Source organism: Eulemur rufifrons, chromosome 19, assembly GCF_041146395.1.
Source record: "Eulemur rufifrons isolate Redbay chromosome 19, OSU_ERuf_1, whole genome shotgun sequence".
NCBI classification, from domain to species: domain Eukaryota; kingdom Metazoa; phylum Chordata; class Mammalia; order Primates; family Lemuridae; genus Eulemur; species Eulemur rufifrons.
This window is the reverse complement of record NC_091001.1, coordinates 65,898,396-65,915,614: the sequence shown is the minus strand read 5'-3', so window position 1 is coordinate 65,915,614 and position 17,219 is coordinate 65,898,396. Positions and strand designations below refer to the sequence as shown.

At 36.6% G+C, this 17,219-nt stretch overlaps 1 protein-coding gene across 3 annotated transcripts in view; it reads left to right on the top strand.

The window, feature by feature from the left end:
* UGP2 (UDP-glucose pyrophosphorylase 2) overlaps window positions 1-17,219 on the top strand; it is a 52,404-nt gene that overhangs the window by 16,465 nt on the left and 18,720 nt on the right. The gene's annotated exons all lie outside the window — the stretch shown is intronic.

Below are 17,219 nucleotides of genomic sequence, written 5' to 3'. Positions count from 1 at the left end.
ATTTCAGACAATGGTTTAACTTTGGGGGTTTGGTAGTGTAGGTGACCTGTATATCATGTCAGACACAGGTAGGAATTGCTTTGGCATTCTCCGACCCCTCAAGCTGAAACTACGGAGATAGCCTTTGACTACTTTCCTTTCTTTTAGGCCTTTCAGAGTTCTGCTGAAGACCTCTAAAAGTCTAATCTTCCTGTAGCACTCACTACCTTATAACTTAACATCCCTGTGTATGAGGTGATTGTTTTGCAAAGTACGAAACATACTGTAAGAGCTTCATTTACTTTGTTTCTTCCTTCTCTCCCCCAAACCATTTAATTTTTCACTGCCCCTAGGGCAATGGATAGACTCCTAGTCAGATCTTAAGGCTCTCCCCATGCTTTCAACCCATCTTTATAGCCTTATTTTCCTCCTGTCTGCCTTACAGGAACCATCCTAGCATTGTCTATACACCCATTGTATTCCCCTGCTCCTGGACTTCTGTTTGTGTTCTTTTCTTGGAATACTATGGTCTCATCTATCAAAATTCTGCTTATTCTTAGAGGCTTAATTCAAATACCTATACCTCTGTCTTTTGCCCCAAGCAGAAAGCTGCACTGAGAAGGTGTAGAGTAATGGTGTTGGAGGTTCAAATCCTAGGTCTGCTGCTTTTGAGTTTTGTGTAAAATGAGAATAATACCAAGTGCTTTTTATGTACTTCAGAGAGTTGTTATGAGGCTTTATTAAGATAATATATGTGGAAATATATTAAACTGTGAAGCATTTTGCTGATGTTAGTGGTCATTTCTGCCATCATATGGCACTTAGCAGGCCTAATTAGTAGTAGGTGTTCGTGAGTGTGTTGTCTTCTATACTAGGTCTTGAGGCCAGGGGCCACGTGTCCTGAGCAAATATTTATTGAATGGATGGCGTAAGTGACATGATTGTTTAAGGATTAGATTTTGTTAACACATTTGACCTTTCCTTTTCTATCAGCTCTTTCAACCTTTGCTGCTTTTGGTGCTTTTCACTGTAGGTAGGAAAGACTTGATAGAGTAGAATGATTATATGTAGTTTATATTTTATGTGTTTATAATCTTACATAATCTAATATTGATTTTAAAACTAGGCTGTTTAGAAAAGGGGCTTGGAAAACTACTGCCTGAAGACTGCCTATGTTTGTAAAGATTTATTGGAAGACAGTTTCACTCATTCATTTATATACCATCTGTGGCAGTTAACCTGATAGAGTCTCTCTTATTTTTCCCTAATGAGAAAATATTAAATGTAGTACCCAGTTAGGAGTGTTTTTATTCCTATATGTGGAAAATATCTTTCAGTTCTTAAACTTTGAAAAAAATACAAATTACATGCTTATTGTAAAAAAGAAAATAAGCTAAAAAAATAAAAATCCTACCTAACTATTCACCTTGAGGAGTCTCTCTTTTTTTTTTTTATGTTGAAGTTAAAATTTCTCTTGCCTATAGTACTTGACAATTATTGTATGCATTTGTTTTAGGGTCTACTTTTTGGCCTTTGATTTCCTCTGCCCTAGTGAATGAATTGTGATTTATTTTTCTGCTTTTAATAGAATTAATAATATTTTCTCCCAAAAAAGAATTATAGAATTCTTCTGGATAGGTATGTTGTTTAAAAAAGTAATTAGATGTAAATTCAGTCAGATTTTTAAAAATGCTTGGGAGTAGGCCTAAAATTATAATATAATACAGTCAGGTGCTGTTTATTTTCCCTCTCGAAATACAATTTTTGCTTAGGAATTATTCCTAATTGAAGTAACCTCACTTATCTAATTAATCATGGACCTGGGTATAAAGGTGTGTTTTTCTTCTTAATTCTTATTTGCAGGCCTGGGAATTTTTTGTTTCTCCTAAATAAACTTAACTTTTTAAAGATAGAGCCCACCTTGAAGGAAGACACACAGATTTGTTACTTTCAGTATATTTTAAGGTTCAAGGTTTTGCTTTGCCAGTGGAGAAATCTTTGTATATTTTGAGAGCTCATGATATACAGTAGGGATCCTTGAAGTGGGAATTAGATGGTGGGGAAGGAAGGAGCAGAGGGACCAGAATGACCTCAGGATTTCTCCAGTTCAGTGCTACCCCTTTGCCATCCCCAGTAAGGTTCTGATAAATCCTTGTAGGAGGCTATGCCTATGTAGTGAGCCATAGTTACTGAGAGGAATGCAGAATTGATGTAGGAAAAAGAATAGAAATATAAAGTAAATTCTAGATGTAATATTTTTTGAAGTCTTTTTCTGCTTATAAAAATGTAAGTCTTCATTAACAATGTCATTATTTTGAAGCCTAGGTTTTTAGCATTTTTTAAAAATGTGCTTGTAATTCCCTATGCCCTTAATGTTGAAAGTTTTAGAATACAGAGGCAAAAAATAAGTTCGCTGTTTATCTATGTCATGAGCTTCTTGAGGGCACAAATGTGTCTTATATATAGTCTGTATGTTACCAGCTTTTACAAATAGTTTTGAAAATACCAATCGTGGGTTAATGTTTATTTATCTTGCTTCCCTTGCACCTCTCTCTCTAGCCTCCTCTTTCTCTCCCCTTCCATCACAGAACAGGTTTTCTTTCTCAGGTCTTAGAGATTGTAGGGCGATCAATTTTCCCTTCAAAATGTAATTTTATTTAGTGAACATAGGTCTTTTTAAAAAACATAGGTGATATTTTATGTTCCTAACCAAAAAGAGGTTATTGTGGAAGAACAGTCATTTATAGTGTCAGCCTTGTATCAAAGGTGTACACATAAACATTGTCATAACAGAGGATCTATATTTTTGTACATAGATTGGCAGATTACCAGCCACCTGGTTTGTAAATAAAGTTTTATTGGAACATAGCCATGCTTCATCATTTACATATTGTCTATAGATGCTGTTTTGCTACAATGACAGAGTTGAAGAGTTACAATGGAGACAGTCTAGCCTGTGAAACCTAAAATATTTACTGTCTGGCCCATTTGCTGATCCCGTTTTAGTGTATTTATTTTCAGAAGATCTTCAGTAGTTTTCTTTACATCTTTGGCCCCCAGAAAACTGACCTCAAATGCCTTTGTCAATTCAGATTATCACTTTTTAGATAAAAATAGCTTTTTATAATATTAGATTGAAGGACATACTTACAGATAGGCATTGAAGTTTTATGTTGTCAAGTTTTACTCACTCCTGTCTACTGTGTTGAATACTTCATTTTAGCTCTAAGTGAGCACACAGATGTTTTTTGAAAGATCTCTTGAGTCCATGTTTTATTGAATTATGGCTAAGAAGAACACAACTTATGGAATTATGGATAATGCTCTGCCCCATCTTTATGAGTGTTAACTAAATGTATATTATTGTCAAGATTATCTTGATATTTAGCTACATAAATAAGAGAAAGTCTTAATGTATTATTAAGGTTCATTTTTAGATTACAGCAAGAAAGGATGTCCCAGCATATGCAGCTTCATTTGACCCTTTCATTGTTTCCTAGCAAGGCTATGAGAGTGTCTTGGTTCTGGTCAAGCTTACATGTTGGGGATCCAGAAGGATGGGAAATACATCAAAGATAGGAGAAGGTACAGAGCCTGCTCAAGAAGGTACTGGGGCTGACAGGTTCTTCTGAGTCCTAACTTAAACCCCGTTTTCACCTGGCTGGCATTGACCTCTGGTGATGATACTTTCTTATTTCTGTGAAAAGTGCTCTCTAAAGAAGTAGAAGTCTTTTTCATATAGATAGGATCAAAAGGGTGCGGGTATAGTTGTGAATGGGGAGGAGTTATATAGAGTCATATGGTAGAGAATTGGCATGAAGAGAATGTCATGCATCAGTGTGATATTTAGCACCAACAGATTTTTTTATTTTGTTCTATAAAAGAGCTTTTCTTTTAGTTTATTAATGTGGAAACATTAAAATCTATGTATTTAGTTATAAAAAATTCTGAGAAAGTTACAGCATATGTGTGCAGAGTACACGTACACAGCAGTTTTTTTCAGAAGGTGGACTGCGTTACATCTAAACTTTGCACATTTCTTTGAAAGACTTACTGGAGGCAGTTTGGCCAAGGATCTGACATAATATGACACAGGGTGGTTTGCTCTGAGCATGTGAAGATTTCCCAACTGCAGTCGGGTAATGATAAAGCCATTAGAGACTTGTTTTGTGTGTATGTAGAGATAAAATGGGATCCTAAATGAAAATGTTCCACAAAAAGTAATTAGTGGCATTTTTGGAAATGGTCCTGAGGACATGGCTATAGGTGGTAGTACTACTTTTTGAATATTGCCATTCCCTCCATTCCAACCCATACCCCAGAGAGAGTTTTTTTGTACCTTGGCTCATGTGTCATAGAGCCAGTGATACTTAATAAAGATAATTTTGCTATTATACTTCCAAAAGGTATCTTTTATGTAAGTATCTTATATCTTATAATTAGATGAGAAAAATATGTCTGTGAGGTTCTTCTAGTCCATATTTTCATCTCTAGTACAACTGTGAGGGAATTTTCATTATCTTTATTTAATAAAGGGCACACTGAACCTATAAGATTAATACTTGGAGAATTTTTTATATAAAACAGGATGGGTGGCCCATGCCTACCACCTCTTACCCTTTCTGCCCTGAAATTCCTTGGGGGATCTATCACTAATTCATTTTCCTGTTCTAGATGAAATTTGAACAGGTAACTCTGCATTCATCCCATTGTATAGCCAAGGCTAGAATGTTTATGCCAGGTATCTCACCTTGGGAGGGCTTTGTAGCAATGGTAGACCCATCTTAGATTTCTTAAAATTATAGGTAAAACTATGTATGAATGGACATCTTTTTTAGAGTAGATTGCCTGACTTCATCAGATTTTCAAAGGGGTTCATGACCTGTACAGCTTGTAAGAACGACTGTCTTAGAATCTCATTCAAGTAACTATTTATCAGGTACCTCCTCTCTGTCAGGCACTAGCTGGATTCTGGGCCTACAAAAACAAGTCTTGGTCTCTTTTCAGCATTTTGGACCCATGTCTGTGGAGGAATGGGTCCAGAAACAGCTAACTACAGAACAATATCATAATCTCTCCTTAGGGTGCCGTGGAAGCATCTAACTGGCATGGGACTCTGGAAAGACTTCCTGGCATTAGGGCAGACTTCTAGGGTGACCTTGAGGCAAGACTTCTGTGAGGATGGAAGGAGGATCAAAGAGAAAAAAGCTTTGAGAATAGTAGGAGTCTAAAAATAATAGACTTAGAGCATGTAGCATGTTCTCTGGTGGTGGAGCATTTGATGGATGTGTCTGCTTCTCCATGTCTGGAGCCAGAAGAAAGACCCTGAGAGAGCCAAATGCTGAAGTCTCTTTGTCTGCCACCATGGCTCCTGTTACTGGCTGAGAACCTCCCAACTCCCTGGGTAGGTTGCACTGGGGAGACATCAGAAGCTGCAATTTCCATTTAAGAAAGACACTAATGGTGGAAGATTGGAACAAAATTTAAAACCCATGCTTCACTGTAAACCTCAAACAGTTGGTTTAGATTTTTCAACACTGTTAAATGTCAACCCAATTAGTTAAAGATGCTTACTATTGTTTTTGCTTTTAGTTGTGGCAAGCAAACTTTATAAGGTTAATCAATGTTTTAGCTGTTAGTAGCTTTTGGAGTGCCCCCCCCAGTACATATTTTTATGCATTTTGGCAGATGAATATAGTCATGTAACTTCTGCCACAAAATCCCCCCAGTAGTTCCCTTGTACCCCTTTAAAATGTGCTGCTTTTTTACAAGTCTTCCTTTAAACACACAAGCTAAGCATATACGTATCTTTCTAAAATATTGCCTTTTTCTTCATTCATACCTGCCCTTTAATCTTCCATAGAGCTCTCTTTTTACAGCTTCTGGCCTTTTCCCCTTTCCCCTCCTTCATTTCTCCATGGCTGCTCCAACAATGGGAATTATATAATTAAACTAACAATGTACTTTACACTGCTTTAATCACTGGCTATTCAATACCTTAGAGTTTAAAGCTAGTATGCAGTGTAAACACGATGAGGTTAGAGGCTTCAGTTTTATTTTTTAAGGCATTTAGAATTAATACAGTTATTCTGAAACCTCTCTTGCCCACAGGTAGGGTAACAGGAGGGTTGTCATAGGGAATATAGAAGGTGATTTTAGTAAAGAGCTAGTCCTAGTCACTGAAGCAGGTTGTGATATAAGCAGGTTGGTTATTTGGAACTCCCATTTCTTCCATTAGCATTCTTTTCCTACTCCCTGGGTCATTTACCTTTGTCCTTTAATCTATACTAAAGTGAATTGTTCTTTGAAAACTGTCACGTTAACCGATAAGGATATGGGCCAGATGTCTTACAAAGTTGACTACTTTTATGACTTCAGCTGACTTCTATAAAAGGGTGATGAATATATATCTGTTTCTAGCGTTTGAATTTTTTTTAACCATATGTATATATATTTTGCCTTTTGGAGTTAAAAAAAACCCAGAAGTCTTTGAACTTCCTAGAATTTCTACAAAAATTCTAGATTACAGTAAGTTTTAGGGAGCAGTTGGCAGCCACTCTTTATAGTTACCTTCTACTTTGTAGGATCATGTGGCATGTGTAACAAGTGTTTTTTTGTTTGTTTCTTGTTTTTCTCATCTGGGTTTTCTACCAGTTCTTTTGCCTTCTCTAGTTTTTCAGGCTTAAAGTACACAGTTGGGAGTATTATAATTTTATATATCTTTAGCTTTTTGGAAATTGCTACAATTTTTAATGGGAGGGCAATAGTTATGGAAGTTTGAGAGGCAAAAATATCAAGAGTAAGAAACAAAATGCTGTAAATAGGTTAACAACATGAGAATTGAATAAGTGAGAAGCAATTTATATACATGTTTTTAAATTATTAATTTTAGAGTAGTTTGATTTACAGAAAAGTTGCAAAGATACACTGTAATTTTTAACTAGCAATGTCATAAAGCTATCCAAGCTAATTTTTGTTATCTATATCCCATCTTTAAAACTTCTTGCTGAGTCAAAAGAAGCACAAGACAATTACTCAAAGTACTGATGGAATTTTTCCTCCAAGTTCAAAACTGAAAATATATAAAAGATAGCTGAGAAGAAACGTGGAAGTGCCAGAAGGAAATACACATGGAAAAAGGTAGAAGTAAGCCATTAAACACAGATTTCTATTTATAGATGGGCTTATACAGGCATCTTCATTGTTAATGGTCCTAAAGCCATCAGCAGATACTCTGTTCTTTCAAAAGAACATGACACACCATTTCAAAGGGCTTTTTTGTTTATTTTTTAATGAGGCAAAGCTTTAAGCATTTTTTATTTTTAAAAAATTTGTAAAAACTATGTATGCAAAGCCCTATGTTCTGTAGTTATTGATTACTGCCAACACACAAGCTAAGCAGATACATATCTTTCTAAAATACTGCCTTTTTCTTCCTTCATACCTGCCCTTTAATATATGGGTGCTCATATATCAGGCATTGTACTGAATTCTTTATGTCTGTGATCTCATTTAATATTCACAACAGACCTGGAAGATAAGCACTATTATGTTCATTTTACAAAAGAGAAAGCTGTAGTTCAGAGTAAGTTGCCTAAAGAGGAGGAACCCTTATATGAACCAGGTAGGAGGAAGTCAGGCTCCCAAGACCTGGTTCTTTGGTATCCTTTAGTAACAATAGAAATTCCTCTTCAAGGAATACAGCCCTATCTTTGTCTCTAGTGCACAGAATGTGGCGTACTTGAGGTTCTTTCAACAACAGTAATAATAACAATGGTAGCAAACATTTATTCAGCACTAATGTGCCACCCATTGTTCTCAGCGCTTTACATGTATTTTCTTACATGATTCTCAAATAACTCTAGGAGCTTGCTATTCCTGTTTAACAATGAAAGACATAATGGAGGCTGAGAGGGATTGAGTTATCCACACAAATTTCCTTAGTAAGCCAGAATTTAGGCCCACATCTACCTAAGCCCAGATTCTTTACCTCTAAGATATATTATGGAGCAATCAACAGTTGTCATCATGTGGGAAAGGAACTTGGAAGTCTTTAAAGCATGGCCTTCACTGTTTCTCCATCTTTCCTTGAATAGAGCTGTTGAGTAGGCACCACTCCCTCCCTTAGGGCCCTTATTTCTCTTTGAAGTTCTTCCAGCAACACATTTAACTAGTATTTATTGAATAACTACCATGTAGTAGGCATTTATCTAGGCACAGAGATACAAGTGAACAAGATAGACAATGGCCCAATACTCGTACAGCTTCATGCTAGTGGGAGAGAGAAAACATAAATGCATAAATAAATAAGGTAATTTTAAAACTTAATTTCCTGTTCTGCTCTCATGCCCAGGCTTATCCTCAACAGTCACATCTCCCTGACTGAGGTCTTTCTTTCTGGTTTATCTGTAGTTACTATGTGAGACTATGGAAGTTTCCTTTATTCTTTACGTTTATTCTACCAATCTAGCAAATACCACTGTTTTAATTATTGGGAATTCAAAAATAAAGACAGTCATTGGCCTTAAAGAGCTTACAATTTCGTACAATGCTTCCCAACCTTTCCTATGTAATGACTGCATGAAAAATGAATAGGGTAAATACAAGAGGCTATTGAGTTGCGAAGGGTGGCTAAAGGAATCAATAACACAGGCATGCAATAACAAACCAGTTCTGAACTTTTGCTTTATTGACATGTTTGCACAAAGGTTATATTTATTGTCCAGTGGAGGTAATAGCTATGGGAGTGGTTCAGAAGACACTTTACTAACTGGCTTCTACCTAGCGAGATTAACTGGTGTTCTCCATTCTTTTTCAGTGCTTGGGTCTACTTTTTTTTTTTGAGACAGAGTCTTGCTCTGTTGCCCATTGGTTCCCATTCCAGAGCTACTGAATTAGAAACTGTTGGTTGGGGTCCGGCAATCTTAGCTTTTATTCTCCAGGTGGTTCTAATGCAGGGGAACTTTTTTTTTTTTTTTTTTTTTTGAGACAGAGTCTCACTCTGTTGCCTCGGCTAGAGTACCATGGGATCAGCCTAGCTCAGCAACCTCAAACTCCTGGGCTCAAGCAATCCTACTGCCTCAGCCTCCCATGTAGCTGGGACTACAGGCATGTGCCACCATGCCCAGCTAATTTTTTCTATGTATTTTTAGTTGTCCAGCTAATTTCTTTCTATTTTTAGTAGAGACGGGGTCTCACTCTTGCTCAGGCTGGTCTTGAACTCCTGACCTTGAGCGATCCTCCCCCCTCGGCCTCCCAGAGTGCTAGGATTACAGGCGTGAGCCACCACACCCGGCCACAGGTCTACTTTTTATGATACTAAAGTTCTCTTACTAAAGTGAGTGGCTTGCTCACCAAAAGTTAATTGTGTTTGTTCCCAAATCTGTTCATGCCGGTTATCTTTGTTGTAATGACATAATGTAATAAAATTCTACATATAAACCAGTAAAATGGATATAAAAAGTTATTTCAATGAAAACTGAGTTGAACACTGGGAAAACTGGATAAAGATGAGTTGCAAAAAATGTTGAATTAGGTCTTGGCAAGACAACTAGGAAACATTAGGAAAATTGTGTGAATCTGGAATGATTGTTCTGCATGTAGGTTGTTTCACAGATGTCTAAGCTTTTGGTCTACTTGGAAGAAACTGAAACTGGAAATTCCAGAATATACGTTGTTGCTGTGGTTTACATAAAAAAAGGTAACACAGTTTTGATCAACAGATTCATACCATACCTAAGGAAAAGACCTTAGTGAGTATACATTTGTAAGAAATTAAAGTAGTTAATTTATCTAAAACTTTTTCATGATCCTGTGCTTGAACTTATTTTTTAAATTAACTGTCTGCCTATCCACATGTATAGATGTATTAAATAAGTGGGTTTCTGGTATATGTGCTGAGCATAGCAGGAGAAGCAGCTGGTGAATTGGGAAAGTCCTAATCAAGTTAAGCATAAAGAGGTGACGTCAGAGCTGAGACTTGAATTATGAGTAAGAGTTTGCCTAAAAAAATCAGAGATGAATATTCCGTGTTTTAGAGAACATGGTATTCAAAGGCGTAAGAGAGTAGAAGGTGCTCTAAGAACTATAGTTTTTATAGTACTACTGGAGAGTAAGAATGGAAATGAGTAGGAAACGAGAATAGGCAAGGGAAGTCGGGGACATGTCTGCAAACTCATTGTCAGTTAGGGGGAATCATTTTGTCTGAACTTAGAAGGTAGAAAACACAGGAGATGGGAGATCCTGCGTCTTATAGCAGGTTAGATGGGAGTGGCTGTGCTTTAAGTTCTTAAATCCAAAGCCCCATACAATTTAGGAAATCTGGATCTTTTATGGTTCTTGGTAGCTGTTGGAGAAATGGTTACTTTTAATTTTCCCTGATGATTTTTAATTTTTAATACCCTTTCTCAGGGCTAGATTGCAGTTTAATTTCTATACATTTATGATGCGTATTATGTGAATTTCCTGATAGTGAGCTATAATATTCCTAATCATATACTTAGTCAACAGGTATCTGAGAAATTACCTCAAGCTCAGTGTAAATCACTAAAATATTCTACCTTTACAAAGACTACCCACATATGCATACTGAATTCATTCTGCCTTTAGTGTATTTAACACTTTTTTCTAGTTTGGCAGTAATGGTAGTGAGGTCAAAAACACACTCCAACAATTTAAATTCTAGCGTCATTATTTCTTAGCTATGTAACATTGGGAGGGTTATTTAACTACTGTAAGTCTCAGTTTCCTCACTCATAAAAAGTAGACATGTAGCCAGGTATGGTTATAGCACATGCTTATAGTCGTAGCTGTTGGGGAGGCTGAGGCAGGAGGATTTCTGGAGGCCAGGAGTTTGAGGCTTCAGTGTGCTATGGTTGCACCTCTGAATTGCCACTACACTCTAGCCTAGGCAACATAGTGAGACCCCCATCTCTATAAAAAAAAATTTGGGGAAAAAAGTAGATATAATAAAAGTACCTACTTTATAGAATTTTAGTGAGGATTATTGAGAATACACACAAAGGCATTAACTGTTTGCCAGGCACTCTGATAAAGGTTCAACAAATATTTGCTATTGTTCTTACACATTCAGCAAATATTTATTAAATACCTCTTAGATGTCACGTATTATGCTGGGCACAGTAAAAACAATGGAATTGTATTGAGATTACAGATGGTGTTTCTTTTTAAAATCTATTTTTTCTATCTTTGTCTTTGGTTATAAATATATTTTTATGTATTTGTTATCAGTACATTTAATTTGATATATTTTTCATTTATAATCACAAATAAATACTTTATGCTTATATTTTAGCAAAATATTCTATCAAGTAAATGAACCATAATTTTACATCATCCCTGTAATTTTCTTTTATCAGATGTGTTGTTAGTCTGCCATTTTCATTGTGTTAGATAAACTCATCTCCCCTAACAAATTTTCCATATTGCCCAGATAAAACTTAGCTTTAACCTTCAAGATTGTAGGAGGCCCTGCACTCTGTTAGATCAGTGAAAATAAACAACATAATGCCCTCCATTATGAACATGCTTAACTGTACTATTCTGTTGGATGGGTTTTATTGAAGGGTATCTAGATCCACATGATGAAAGCCCTAGGATAGAATTATCTTTAATCAGAAACTCCAGCCGTGTTTATAGGTTTTGTATCTACTAGACTCAAGATAGATGTAAGAGGTAGACCTTGTCTTAGAGGACTGTCATAGCTATGAAAAGAATTGGGCACCCATTTTCATAGTGTGTGGAGGTGTAGGTATTTAAGGATTGGTGTGTGTTCATTGTGTGGTGTAAGAGTTAGTGGGCTGAGGAGGCTTTGCAGAATATCCTTGGCATTAGGTTGCCAAAATTTAGGTGAAATTGTAGGAAGGATGGCTGATCACTTTATAGGATCAGTTCTTTGGTCATCTGTCATTAAGGATGGCAAAAGTTTGGAAATGAAATGTTTTTTCTTAATTTTTTGATGATGGAAAATAAGACAATGAATGTAATTCACTTGAAAGTAATATTCTGGTTGATAGGAGTGTGAGGGTGAGGGTGAGGGTGGGGCGTTTGTCCAAGTGTATCAGTGTGATTTCTGGGGATTCTCCTATAGTTAGGTATGTAGGTTGGTTCTGATTTTTTGTTATTATAACAACCTTGTGATAAATAGTTACATATAAATCTTTGGATTATTTTGCTAAGAATAGTTTTCAGAAATGGTGTTTTGTTCAAAGGATATGAACCTTTTAAAAGTTCTTGTTATGGCCAGGTGCAGTGGCTCACACTTACAATCCTAGCACTCTGGGAGGCTGAGGTGGGAGGATCGTTTGAGCTCAGGAGTTCGAGACCAGCCTGAGCAAGAGCGAGACCCATCTCTACTAAAATAGAAAGAAATTAGCTGAACAACTAAAAATATATAGAAAAAATTAGCCAGGCATGGTGGTGCATGCCTGTAATCCCAGCTACATGGGAGGCTGAGGCAGAAGGACTGTTTGAGCCCAGGAGTTTGAGGTTGCTGTGAGCTAGGCTAATGCCACAGTACTCTAGCCCGTGCAATAGAGTGAGACTCTGTCTCAAATATTAATAAAAAAATAAATAAATAAATAAATAAAAGTTCTTGTTATGTATTTCTAATTGCTTTCCAGAAAGAGTATACCAATTTGCACACCGATTCATATTAATGTATTGCTTCAACAGCTATTTTTTTTGAGCACCAGCTATATATTAGTAGAGAACCATACTGATAAAGCCCTTACCCTCATCTAGTTTCTAGTTTATAAGCTAGTGAAGGAGTGGACAATAAAAAATATACAATGTAATTTCAAGCAGTGATAAGTGACATGAAGAAAAACAAAGGTAAAGTAACAGAGATTGAGGGGGTAGAGGTAATATTTTAAGCTAGGTAGAGAATGCCTCTCTGAGTTGACATGTGAGTAGAGACCTACAGTCTGTTTTATTGTTGATCTCACTGCATTTATTAAAGCATTGAATATTACTACTTAAAAATATTTTCCAGTTTAGATGGAAAATATTTTAAAATTTTCATTTAAATTTTTACTTATTTGATTACTAGTAGGTTGAATTTTTTTTCATTGTCTATTTGTATTCATTGATGTTTGAAATATTTAATATAGAAATGCCCTTTTATTTGTAGTAATTGGTTTCTGGGCTTTGAATTGCTATGATGCCATGACCTAACAAAAAGGCTCTATATTCAAGTTTGGGTTCCTAGAGAGGGCAATGCAAACTTTAGGCTGAAAATAAGTGACTTTTATGGTTCTGGCTCCTGTTAATACATTGTTTTGGCTGAGTTTTTTACTGAGGCTGATTTTAGTAACTGGGGTGGCAGATTGTATTGAAGGATATTGAACATGATTTATTGGGTTGGTGCTGATGAGTATAATTCTTTAGAGGACAGTATTAGTGCCGAGATTTCTTACTAGGTCTTTGAAAAGACCTGCTTTACTTACCCCCTCTTATAAATTTTTGCCTTTGGACCTGTGAGGACTCAATGTATGACTAGGTCAGCTGATTCCTTCCACCACTGAAAAAATTGCTTCTGTATTTTCCTTTCCATAGGTTAGTAACATTTACTTTAGGTCAGGATAATTAGATTAATTTTTTGGAGCTCCAAGGATATGGGAGTTAATAGCTAGCAAAATTAAAATATATACTTGATTTGATAGTTTGCTTTGTATTCTTGTAATTTATAAATGGAAGAAGACAAAAGAACTATCTTAGGAAATATACTTTTTCAGGTTTGTAATATTTATTATGTGATCTATTTGCTTACTTATCACAGAGGAATTGTTTTATAATTACTACACTGATGTTATGACCTGTAAAATTATTTCTTATGTAGAGCAAAGTCTTAGATTTAAGTTTTCTTTCATCAGACTTATATGTAATATATGCTAATTCAATACTTTATTTTTTGAATTAAAGTAATGAGTGGTTGTAATCTGGTTTCTAATCAGTAATCAAACTACTTTTGTTACAAATTTATCAAATTTAAATGTTTAAATTTATCAAAAGTCAGACAAGAAATAATTTCCAGAGAATATATTTCATTTATTAACAGCTTTCTTCCTTTCATTTATTCACTTATTTACTTAACAGATATTTGAGTGCTGCCAATGAGCTAACCTCTTAAAGGCAATGAATGTAGTGGGGAGTATCAGATAGCAGTTACTGCCCTCATGGAGTTTACAGTCATATGACAGATAAAGAGCACTTAACAGCAATTTGAAGACAGTGTAACAATTGCTACAGTAGGAGGCATAGTACCTGAAGCCTGGAGCTGTACCAGGTTCAGTCCTAGGTCTGAGGGTCACAAATGGTCACAAAAAGTGATATGTTTGCTTTGCGGTCCTTAGACTTCTTGACGGGGCACACGTGTGTGCCTGCACATAAACACACAAGAGACTTTTTTTTAAAAATTGTGGTAAAATATACATAAAATTTGCCATCTTAACCATTTCTAAGTGTGCACTTCAGTGGTGTTAAGTATATTCACATTGTTTTGCAACCAGTCTTTAGAACTTTTTCACCTTGAAAAACTGAAACTCTATACCTGTTAAAGAACTCGCCATTCCCTTCTACTTCCTCTCCCCCAAGCCTCTAGCAACTCCCCTTCTGCTTTCTGTCTCTATGAATTTGACTACTGTAGAGAGCTGATATAAGTAGACAAAATATTTTTTTTTAATCTCAGCTTTTCTTTCTGTTGTTTTGAAAATTCCTGATTTCTGTTACCAACTACATATCCTTGATTTTGCTTTCCTCAACAAATATGAGAAGATACAGAAGCCTAGGGGGTTGTTTTATGGCAGTGTTCTTGCCAGTGGAAGCATGAAGCCAACATACAGCCATTTAATGGAAATCTATTCTCTCTGGTCATCCTAAGAAGTCTCAGGCAGTATGGAGCCATTTTAGAAGCAGCAGCATGGTTTGAAAAGGCAGAACTATTAGCAAAACTTAAATTTTTCTCAGAAGACTGTCTTAAACCAGAGACTGGCAAACCTCCTCTGTAAAGGGCTAGATAGTAAACATTTCAGGTTTTATAGACCATACAATCTCTGTCATGATTACTCAGTTCTGCCATGGTAGCTTGAAAAGAGCCATAGACCATATATAAACTAATGAGTATGGTTGTGTTCTCATAAAACTTTATGAAAACAGGTAGAAGTTCTGATTGTGTCCCACAGACCATGTTTGTTGACCCTTGTCTTTGTTTTTGTCTTACTCTGTCACCTTGGGCTAGAGTGCAATGGCATCATGATAGCTCACTGCCACCTCAAATTCCTGGGCTCAAGCAATCCTCCTGCCTCAGCCTCCTGAGTAGCTGGGACTACAGGTGTGCACCACTATGCCCAGCTAATTTTTCTATTTTTTGTAGAAACAGGGTCTCACTTGTGCTTAGGCTGGGACCCCTGCCTTAATATCCTCAAAGCTACATGTGACTGTAGAAAAACTCTGGGTGAAGCCCATGCCTGGAAGGTCATTGAGCTGGTTTGTGACTTGGAGCAGAGAAAGAAATTCAATACCATATTTCATCAAATTTGAGCCATTGCTTATAAGTTGCACCTTTTCTGTACTACTAATAAAGAAAAAAATGCAACCAATTAATTATAAGAACCCATTGTTTGTATGATGCATCCTGGTTTCAGAAGTGTTAAAGTGTGGGGGTGAGGGAATGTGTCTGAATCAATGATGTAGTGATCAGCCAACATTTGAGTGCTTACTATGGGCCAGGCAATTTGCTAAGCACTTTACATGCATTATCTCATTTATCCTCATAACAAATTAATGAAGTAAATAAAAAAGGCTTAGAGCAATTAAATAATTTGCCATAATAAGTAGTGGAGTCTAAGATTCAAACACGGGCAGCCTGGCATTAAAGCCTATGTTCTCTCTCAGCTCTTGTACTATATTGCCTCATTTGGTTTTAGAGAGGGCCTTTTGTTAAATAATACCGTTCATGCTGGAATTGACGTAGTTCATTGAATCAGGTCCTGGAGGAAACAGCAGCTACGTCATTTCCCTTTAGCATGTCCTTGCAATTTCAGACATTTCTCAGTGCAGCCAGCTACTGATTTTCTTTGAACATTATTGCACGCTGGTGCCCTCAAAGAAGAATTATTATTTATGAACCTCTTCTGAAGATGTTTTTAAAATGATAAAATGTCTAAGCCAAGCAAAACTTGTGCTAGAAATGTTGGTGCTTTGTGCACCAGTAGAGTGTCTATTATGCCAGCCAGCACTTCCTGTCCTGCTGCTGCCAAGGAGGGTGAGCTCCACATATTACTGTAATTCACCCTCTGTGCATCTGCAAGCCTTGCATCAAAGATGGTGCAATCCTGCGTGAGTGATGCAAAGATGGCTTATAGACTTTTGAAGAAACAGGAAATTCATCAGCCATTCAGCTCCCAGAGTCTTGGAGAATTCTGGTCTTCTTAGCACAAGCCTGCATTTAACTGACAGAGCAAGCTGTGGGAGCTTGCTCTTGAGAGAGTTAGGGTTTTCAGCACTTGTGACATCAAAAAGAAAAGTAAAAATGAATGGCAATGAAAGATGGCATGCATATAACCATCTCAAACCACATCATGGCATCAACTTATTCAAGCCAATCAGAAACATTCTCTTTGAAATTTAGTTTGGAGAGAGTTCAAGTTTATTTTTTGCTTTATTTGCACATTAATTTTCACTGGGAAATAAATGACATCTCTTACAAAGATTATTTTTATATTCTATGAATGAAATTTCCAGTATAGTGAAGTAAATTGTGTATAAAAAGTTTTGGGGTTTTTTGGAGGTGATGGTGAACTTCTCTGGAAGAGGGTTCATTATCTTTTGATCTTCACAAGTGTGTCTGATGGCCCATAAAGCCCCTGAATCACTGGTCAGAGCTGAGAGGTGGAGGATGAAGAGAAGGTAGTTGGTGACGTGAAGTTGTGTGAGGGGGAAAAGCATAAGGCCTTACAAGCAAGAGATGATGTGGTACATTAGAGAACCCAACACTCTATGTTCCTGAGGCACAGTGTGTCAAGGATAGTAGAAGAGGAAAGCGTGGAAGGTAAAAAGGGTCAAATCACTACCTTGAAAACCAAATCTTCCAGTTAGGAGTAGATTCAGCCACATATTATGAAGAAACCCAAAATAACAAAATAGGTTTGGAAGAGACAGTCGAGAGTTAGTATGGCAGTTTGGTGGTCATCGGAAACCTGGGCTTCTCTGTCTTGCTGCCC